Genomic DNA, 10,833 nt, shown 5'->3' with positions numbered 1-10,833 from the left:
AGTATTGAACCCCGTTCAAAGCTAGCTGGACACTTTACTTGTATATATCAAGTCTAAAAGATCCTTCCAGGAGAAAACCGAATATTCTAAAGAATTACTCCTGATCAAAGATTAACAATATACACATTCAAGGGTGCTTTACAAAATTTTACTTCAAAATAACTCTAAATTTGACATATATAAGGGTTTTGTTCGGAGAAATTTTATTTAAAAAAATATCAGCAATCAGTACTTGTCACGGGAGATTATTAAATTTTCATTTTATGTTTTACAAAGTGGCGGTGGAAGTAAAGAATTGCAAATTCACATCGAAAATTAGTTAATATGTTATAGATGATACAAATAGACATCATTTTTTTAATCGAACAAATACTTTTAAATCATGCAGACCACAGATTTTGATGAATTTTCGGTGCCGATTTGCAAAACATTGTTCTGATAAAAACGCATTTGAATTCGTAAATTTGCGTTTCGTTGGTGTATTGGTTTGATTTTTACTAGGTATTCCTGAAAACTTTAGTTCCCAGAAAATGAAAGTTTTTTGCAATGCTTTTTGCATTTTTGTTCGTGCTTACTGTATATCCTTCGTAAACCATCGAGGAACTTTAAAGATTATGAATTTTAGGTTCTGATTCTTGATTTCCCGGATTCAGAGAATCTTTATCTTTACAGGTTGAATTGAGCTGTGATTAAACATCACCGCAATAACTATTATATGTCTCCAGTGTAATAGGTCCAGCTTTTAATTGAGTAATATAGGAATTTTCTCGGTTAATTTTTTGAAAGAAGCTTCAATAGTTGAATATGTATTCTTTGTTTGTCTTATTCTAACTAATTCATTTATAATAAACTATTGCACTGTATCATTCCTTCGCTAAATCAAATCAACGTACAATGTAAAGGTTGCGTAAAGATTTCGCTACCATTAAAATACACCTCTGCTGGGACATTAAACGGAACCACCAGCCACCGTCCACCATTTACCCGCTTCGTACCTGCATCAGCTATATCTTCATCATTACGTCTGTATGCTGATTATACATGCTCCCGCCGAACCGAACCTTATTATCATAAACCGTTAGCCCGTTATCATTGCTAATGCGTTCGCTTTACGGCTCCGTCACGATCACACTTCGCTCCGGCTGGTGCGCGATGCGAGCCGTTCCGTGGTAAAACAACATAATGAAAGGTCCTTTTTGGCTTTGTCTTGCCTCGTACGGTGAAAATGCATGCGGAGCGAGCGAGCGAATTGCGTGCTTCGAGCAACGTGTCAATAATTTCTTCGGCAAAAATAATAAATTCGAGCCACCTCGCACCGCAGAAGGACACCCGAGCGAATGGAGGGAAACGTTTTTGCTTTTTTATTTTAATTTTTGTTTTGCTTTTTTTTCGGTAGCAACATGATTGATGACGAACAGAAAACATCTTTTTGACCCCACCTTAACAGGCCCAGGACTCCGGGAGTGGATGGGGCTGACAAGGGCCTTTTGCCTTGCGGTTCAATCGATAATGAAAAAGCGATAAGAAGTCCGAAGTGGCAAGAGTTTACTTTTCCTGCTGCAAGTGATTTTTTGTTACTTTCCAAATCCACAACTCATTGGATCATGGTACAGACGGAATGGAAGGATGAACTGTGCTTTTTAAACTGCACAAAGCGATGATAAATTAACTCACGAACCAATAAAAGTGCAACGGAAAACGGTGCATCGCGAAGACTTGGAATCGGCTGCAGATATTGCAATAAAAGAAAATACGCAGTAAGAAGCACCTTCTCATGCCGATTGCACGATTGTTCCGTGGGACCCTGGAGACCCTTTCCCAATGCTGAAGTATCACCGCAGGTCTATACGCAGGATATTAATCAAGCACTTTGTCGATGATTGTGAAATTGTCATGTCAGCACAAACTATTCCTTTACAGTTTCATTTGCTTCATGCTTTATTGTTTTATTGCAGTGATAGTTTTCGGGGTTTTCCCCCTCGCAATGCCTTCGTTTTAATTTCCCCGAGGACCCTCCGGGTTGGGCATGATGGCGCCCGCCCGCTCCATCGCAAACCCGCTCAAAGTAGGTCATTGAAATTCTGTACTTTATTTCCGCCCGAACCAGTTCTGACCCCGTTGCCAGCTGGACGGCAGCGTACGGTTTTGGATCTCATCATGCTTCACCGTTCCACAATCGTCCCACAGTGTACATGGGGCGCCCGGACTGTGCCGATCGACATCCTTCCGCCCTAAAGCACCCATTATGGAGATGCAACATTGGCAGCAGCAAAAACAGCAACAAAATCAATTACATGTATCATGTTTCGATGAAATTATGATTGCTGTCGATTCTTATTTATCGCTTCGCATACCCTCAATCCCCGTCCCACTCTCCGAGGCCGGGCGATGATCGTCCGACCGAATGGAGTCCAATTACGCACAAAAGCGACATTTTGGGCCGATCGCGGTGAATCTGGCATAATGACCGATTATCGTAGCTGGTGGGCAATTGGCACGAAACGGAAAGGAAGGCATACTGAAATACCTGTCCGTTTGGAATGCGAGCTTTAGCGTACCGGTTGGTATGCATGGTTGTGTGGTCATTTCAACCAGTAGGACACATTTACACACTGGTTCAGTGCTAGCGAAAAAGACACAACTGATACATCATACATTAAAGAGTGATACATCATTCGTTTTATTTATTAATTGTTTAATGATTTCATAAAATTTATTATGTTGAGACCTAAATCATCAAATTAGGATGAACATGCACGTGAAATAATCTATATTGGTCTGGTATAATGGACCGGAGACTTATTGAAGTAAATGGGCCAAATATCACGTAAATACAAATGCAATGTGTTTTAAAGAGCGAAGCTGTTCACGAAAAAAGAAGCCTGATGGAAAATAAACTGCTGATGGCAAGGAAGGACCAGATTAGGCTCCAAATGAGATGTTATGAGATGAGATGTCCAAATGAGAATTTATGAGATGTTGATCACAAATTACTCTGCCTGTTGAACACGTCGTATATCATGGTAGAATTATTTGTGACCATAGAAATGCGATACCTTGCAAATAGGCAAAAATTGTCAGAGAATGTCTCCAAGCCATTTATTCTAATATTAAATCGAAAATGAAGGACCACGGGTTAGTAAATCATGCTGTTTCCATCGACTAATGCTCTTTTCTACCCGGTTTGCATCAAGAAACCATCACTTCTAATAGTTTTTTGTTCCTTCGGTCATTTTTGCTTTCTTTTCATTAAACTTTAAATTGGTCTAAAACATTTCAACATTTAACGAAAAACATGTGACGCATCATCATGGCCCAAAAATTAAATCTGGTTAATGCTATCATTCTGGGACACAGTAGCATGGCTCAAGCATGAAGTCATTTATTGGAATCGGCAATAGTTTATATGCTTTAAGTGTTACAATTTGTGATGAAATTTTAGCTAGCTTGATTTGGGAAGAATCGTTTTCGATAAAGCGCCACAATGAAAATGTAGAAAACTCACCTGCAGCCGCGTGTCAAAACCTTGCCGACCACTGGTCTAGTCTAGCCTAGTAACTCTGCATAGTAGTGTACATGGGAATGATAAAGAAGATGAATTAAATTTCGTGTTTAGGCCCTTATTTACTTGTAAGGATCAAACTGAAAATTGATTATTTGATAAATAAACGAGCTTTCAGATTTAAGTTTGGCAACTAATTATATTCATAACTATCGACTAATCCCTTCTATCAAATAGGGCCATGGCTTTATGAACAAAAAAAGGTAATGTAGTCAGTTTCAATATTTACAAAACGTTTACCATCAATACAACCGAACGCACGGCATCGCTCCCTGTCGTATGCTGTCTATTATACCATTAGACGAAGAGTTTGAATGCAGTACGCCCCATCATCGAACGGGAGGTCTGACTGATTCATTAGGTTAACCTGCAACCTCCACGACCCGGGTGGTGCCAACAGCGATCAGGCGAAAGCAAACGTCGTCTTCTTAGCCTAAAGGTTCGTCTCCTTCTTTGCTTTACTCTCCAGACCGCCTCGATCAAACTCAAAAGTCGTGGGGTTGATTCAATTGACACCATTTTCGAAAAACCACACAACTCCTAACTCATGCTAACTTGCATTGCTCGTTCACTGTGCCGTCGCGCAATGCTACAATCCTTCCCCAATGGGGTCCACCACTGTGTCGTAGATCCTATGTTTGCATCGTTTTGTTGCTGGATGAAAATCCCACTTGACAGCACCGTTCGTACCCGGTTTCCCTACCCAAAGTGCACGCGCAAGAGGTCATCTCTCGGTGACGTTTTCATTTATTATTCCGAGCCCGATGCTTGTGCACGGTACGTCGAAGTTCCGATGCACTCATGCACTTTACCCGCTTTTGCTGCATTTTGTCTTCAGCAATCGGACACGGTGCAAACGCAAAGACGAAACCCCCGTACGTAACCAAGACAGTTCTCGCTAAACGGTACTGGCCGGTGTTGTTTTGTTTTCTTCTCTTAATTTAATCGTTCAAACGAACGGCATGCAAAAGGATCGGCTCAGGTGCATTCGTAAATCATGCAGACAACATGAGAGAAAGACCCACACACACACACACGCTCCTTGTCGTTGTGGCCGTCGTCATCGTAATAAAGTTGTGCAACATGTCGATGGACATGGTTTGATCTTGTAGTATAACCTTTGCTGGCACCGTACCATCAAACCGTCGTGGATTTGGTCGATGATCGTCGGTTTTGTACGGAGCACCGAACGGAACCTCAAAGCTGAACATACGGAACATACATAACAAACTGAACCCAATTAGGGAAATACTTAAGATCGTAAGTTCGTTGCATTTAATAACAATTGTTAGTGAAAATAACGCCATTGGTGAAGGAGCGCAGGATTCATTAAAGGTGGAGCTGAAATTGAAGACGGCCTGATTTCAGTTATTTTTACGTATTATCTTATAATTATGAATTAATAATTTTTGAGACTACCAATGATGAGGTATGAGCTAGAAGGATGTATATAACAACTAGCAGTTCAAATTCGATCTTCCAATCGACATGTCTCTGTTTTCTCTCAAGCTTTTCGTCAATGTTTTGTTGAGAGATGTTATAAATATGTATTATTTCCAAAACATTAGGCTTTTATCAATACCTAGCTGTAATCGCATTCTTTATTGTTACCAGATTGTTTTATGCTCAATAAGTTTTCGGTAACTGATAATGCAAGATGAAAGGTTTAACTTCAGTCTAATTCAGCAAACAATTGTGTAAAATTTATCCACATAATTTAGACTTTATAGATGGAGCGCTTTCTTGGGATTTACGATAAATTTCAAAGAATGCGCATCAATCTTTATGCTAAACATCCTGATTTCATAATTAATTCTTTTAAAAAAATGTACTCCACAACCCAAAATGAACTGCAAATAGAATCATTATTATTTTATCATCGTTATTGTTATTATAAATATTAATCACAAGTATTTTGCAATACGCAGTACGCCGAAAACAATCAATCGGCGCTATGTGTGCTATTGTGCAACAAAAATCGAAATAATTTATGAGGTTTTCCTCAAAAATACAATTGATAAGTGATTCTAGCTATGGAAAATGTAATGTTTTGACAGAAAGATTTACCATTCTGATTTTAAATAAATCTCTACAATACGCATCGTCTAGAGACGCTGTTATGATATAACGATGATTTATTTTAAGATAAGTCTCCATACTGCAGACATTTATTTTTAGTTGTGTCGTATTACCTCGTATATTTTGTATATGGTATTTATGATGATGAGTCCCATAAAAAAACTTACAATTACAATACAAACATTATTTTTATTATACACTATAATATATTATCGGGTATAACTAATCACTGTTTTCTAGCAAATTTTATTTTCTTTATTCTGGGGAATTTCCAACATTGTGAAGTTTTCTTCAGGATAGGTTGTTAGGAAGTTAGGTTATAATATTAAAAATACTTGAATAACAGAAAAGTTTAACAATATAAACATACTTTTAAGCTTTGTCATCTAGTAGAGAGTAGCTCACGGGTATGGAATCAGATACTGTGCAATATTTGTCTGGTCTAAGCAAACGTCTGTCATTCTAAAATTCAAACATACCACCAACAATGTAAATGTCTCCTCCCGAACGAATCATTTCTATCAGCATTCCAATCTTTGAATTCTTTTTAGAACAAATTTTTCCTACTAACCGCTACCATATGGCAAGCTTCAACCCGTTTTGCACCAATCTTGTATTCAATGTAATGTCAAGGGTTTGATTTTTTTGTGCAAATAAAATTCTTCCATCCCTACCGTATGCTATCTGTCTAGCTGCATCGAGCATTGAAATGCCATTGTTCCATTGAACAAAACCCCATTTAAACGGAAACATGACACGGACCACATAAGCCCGAAAAGAAAAACCATCCATCCAACTTTGCTAAAAAAAAAAGACATCAGAAACAAACCTGCAGAATGCAAACAGACAAACTTGTCACAAAAGAAATTTCACCAAACAAACCTCATCTGTCGGACAGCCTTGATTTTGGTCCAAGCGTTTATATGTGTGTGTGTGTGTGTGTGCTGCCTTGCGGTCGATTCACTCTTTCGGCAGCGCCACCAAATTAAGTGCATGTTGTGTGCACTTTCCACCCTTCCAGTTGGATCATGCACCATCCCCATAATTTTCGTGTCGAAAGTATGCCCTTTTTTCCTCTTTTGCCTTTGCCCGAATTCAACAAAGAACGCGTCTGCCCCAGGCAAGGTAAAGGACGTCGGCCCTCGTTGCTATTATGAGCGGTGCATTCGGTGCAGCACACACCGGTCAAAAATGCTTTACACCGTGCACGCATGTGTGTATGTGTCGGGGTGCGCGGGGTCATGCTTGGGGAGGGATTGCTTGAGCTGAAGAAAGAAAAATATGCAATCTCATCATATTTCCGTACCGAAATACAACAACAAAAAAATCCCCCAAATTGCATCCAACCGGGTGGTCATGTGGTGTGCAACGGAGAAAGAAGAATTGCATCGGATCAGTCGCGTTCGCGGAACGCCATCCGCTTCCCCGGCAGCGATCCCCCCTTTTGGCTTGAAGTTAATTAGTTTGATATCGGCCACAGTTTTCCGTCACACCACGTCCACGAGTACGTCCACCAAAGGGGTTCATTGGCCTGCCCCGTCCTATCGGCATCCGCGCAACAGTTTGCAGTGCAGTTATTTTGCAGTTATAATAATGATATCAGCTGTAACAATAATGAAAAGCACATCCGTCGATAATGATTTCTCGCAATCGGCGACTCCTTCAGCTTCCGCCTGCTGCGCACAGTTTTTTTGAAGATTGGCCCAGACCACTCCTTCGGCTGACGGAGTCGAGAACTCTCGGTGGCACACACGGATCTTTGGTTGGATTTTTTTGCCTGTCTGCCTGTTACACCACCATCGCCACCGTGCTCGAAATCCCTTTTGTGGGGTGGTCCGGGTACGCAGTTTTCCACGTATTTCGCGGCTAAAAGAAAGCAACCCGTACCGAGGTCTACCGGCAAAAGGGAGGTTTACTTACCAAACATTAATTAAGTAAATGTAACTCAACTGTAACCATCAAGATTAATACATTTTTTTTTGGTTGGTGCGTTCATTCCTTTTTCTGCGGCCCCCTTGTACAAGTGCGATCACAGTACGATCGCTTTTGTTTCACCAAGATCGTCCCTTGGCCCGCCGAGAAGATAGTCTGGTTCTTTGCTCTCCCACTCGCGCGTCATCGTAATGGGGTACGGGCTGATGAAATTAATTACCCGAGATAACATTTTTCGAAATTGTTTCATTGGAAAACCATCGGCCGGTCTTAGACGGCAGCCGGCAGCGAGAGGAACGTATGCGAATAATAAAATAATTAGATTCCATGTAATAATTACCACCGGATGGTGAATCAGTGATGTGTGGCGAGAAATTGCACAAAGAACAAAGCTGCGAGAGTGTGTGTGTGTTTTTTTGTAGCTAAATGTTTAATGTTATTGTGAATGTAACGAAACGTTGTAAAATAAAACAATGTTGGGCAAATTGGATTAATTAAAACTTCATTAAAATAACAGCAGTGGATTAATACATTCGCAAACTTATGTTTTATCCATGTCTGTTTATTAGTTTTGCATGAGGTGATCTTTTCCAAATCAACATATGCATTTTAAAATTATATTGATTTTTTTTTTGCTATTATTCATAAAGCTGCACTGTCAGCTAGAGACGAGTCCAGCTAAGCTATAACTTTTGTGGCTTGCTATTCTGCATAGACTAGTTCCGTGACGAAGTGACGTAGTTAGACGACACAATGCATTGCCTGTCTGCCGGATGTAACCAAGAATTGAAGATCCAGAGCTCAAGAAACCTATAGACGAATCCAGCGAAGCTTAGACTTTTCCTGCATAGACATGCTCAATGCCGAAGTGAAGAAGTGAGACACCTTGAGGTATTTCGGGTCTCTCGGATATAATCAAAAATTAGAGATCCAGAGTCTAATTGTATCCTTCTAATTGTATTGTATTGTATTATTGTATTGTAAGAGTCAAAAAATGTCTAGTTTTAAGAATAAGGTGTAAAATCCTATCCAAAAGCATTTGTTAAGGCCATCCGCATCTGCTCAGCAAGTAACCCTGTAAGAACGACTGAAGGTGCTGAAGAAAAATATCATTCCATAGAAGTTAATTGATGGATACGGACGTATCCAAGGACGTATGGATCGTATACTTGATGTAATTTCTCAAGAATCTACAAGATATGGTTCCAGGACCATATGACTCTAGTAGTCGAAAACCAAAGAGACTGAAAGCTCCTTAGTCATAGTAGTATCCTTAGTATCCTGCTCAATTAGTAGTATAGGGTAGTATCCTGCTCAATTGATTTAAGAAGCAGAAAGCTTACTCAGCATTTTTCTGTAAAATGTTCTTGTATGGTTAACAATTAGCAAAACAAACATATGATAGCCTGAGTTATGGTAATTCAGTCTCCTCCGAAAACAGCCGCTTTCGTCATGAAAATTTTTGCACAAGTATACACGAAATAAAACTAAAGCGATTGCTCTAAAATCTTAAAAAATATATGTTTCTTTTTTAATTTTCTCTATTTTACAACACCCTAAAAGGGAAGTTAAAGAATCTTCTTTGATATGATGCAAGCAAATCTATTTCTGCGCACGATTTAGGCATAGAAATACATCAAACAGACCGTGCCAAACATCACACCACAAACCAATTCACCCTGCATGACTCGACGATCTCGACGACACTTATTATCTGATCCAGGTGCATAACGAAGTTGTAGGTATTTAATTATTTTTGGCATTCTAATTCACTCCACCAGTGCTTGCAGCATCACGGGCCTGGCAATAAACAAACAGTTAATCGTTACTCCAATCATCCATGTTCACGCTCGCTCGGTACACTACCATTTTTTCCCCCGCACACACATGTGCCTTCGATTGGTGCCGATGACTTTACAGCCATCGGTGCCCATTCTGGCACCAAGCAAAGGCCATAAAGTCTCGCTTTCATTCGCCCCTGCTGCACGGGGACGGAATCTTAAAGTGGCCCAGCAACATCGGCTAGTCACGCTTTTGGCTCACTTTCTGCTGCATTGCCACGGGATTAGCCGAGCCGCCGAGAGCCGCCTTGGGAAATGGGTGCCGTGTGTCAAACAAATTACCTAGCCCCGGCTTTTGGCAAAACACGGCTGCACACAGCATAATTGAATCTGATATTGATATATCCTGCACAATTTTGTCCCCCGACACCCTCTTCGGGAAAGGGTCTTTACACAGGCCGGGACAACAGACTCGATCGTCGTTTGGTTTCCGCTGCTCTGCCGTGACTTGCCACTGCGACGAACCTTTTTTGCCAATGGGATAGGTGAATCGTGTTGGTTGATTCGGTTAAAACTCTTCCACTGTTTACCATATTCATCGTACATTTGCGCAACGTTTGCCAAAGCTACACATCGAGGCGAGCGTTTAGGATTAAGTTAGCTGGTCTGTTTAATCGTAAAACCCCGTTGGGAAGATAGATGGAATGGTAATATGCGGAGGGGTGTTATAAAAAAAGTATTATAAAAATAAAGTATAAAACAAAAATAAGACTTTTGGTGGAGTTTTGATGTGCAAAACCCATACAAATTGAACCAACACCTAAAGATTGTGTTACAAAAGGTAAGAATTTGGGTAGAAAATGCTTGTAATTGTATCTTCTTGTAGTGCCCTTTAGAATCAAATCTTCGCAATCTAAATTCGTATCGAATCGATTAGTATCTTAAAGCAAAGCTTAGAATAAAATCCATCTGATATTATTTTGATTTCATTTACAATTTACACATTTGTTAATTCAATTGATTTTTTGTATAATCAACTACAACGTTAAGTTAAGTTTGTAATCGATTCGAGTTACAATCAGCGACGCACTACACGAAGGGAGTTGTTTACTAATCGAATCAAAACACTCGCGTATATTAGCCATGGAAGTGAAGGTACCTTTTGGGAAAGCAAACCTTTGACAAGTTTAAAAAAAAAGGCCAGTACGCTACGGACGCGTTCGCGTAGCAACGGAGCGCGTGCGAAAGGAGCGCCATAATGAAGCAAACACAGAATAATGCGCATCGGCCGTACGGGTAGTGCAAATGTTTGCATTCATAATACAATGATCGTGTGTAAACATTAACCTTAGCGCTTGGGTGTCAGCCCTTACGCCTTCGCTGTGCATTGGCTTCATCCTAGGTCGTTTGTAGGCAGTCGAACCGTTTGCAGAATCCGCCCCACTCACCGTCCGAACCATCTGCACACCGGTTGCTACA

The sequence above is a fragment of the Anopheles marshallii genome, chromosome 3 (assembly GCF_943734725.1).
Source record: "Anopheles marshallii chromosome 3, idAnoMarsDA_429_01, whole genome shotgun sequence".
Classification (NCBI taxonomy): domain Eukaryota; kingdom Metazoa; phylum Arthropoda; class Insecta; order Diptera; family Culicidae; genus Anopheles; species Anopheles marshallii.
This window is presented reverse-complemented; position numbering follows the sequence as displayed.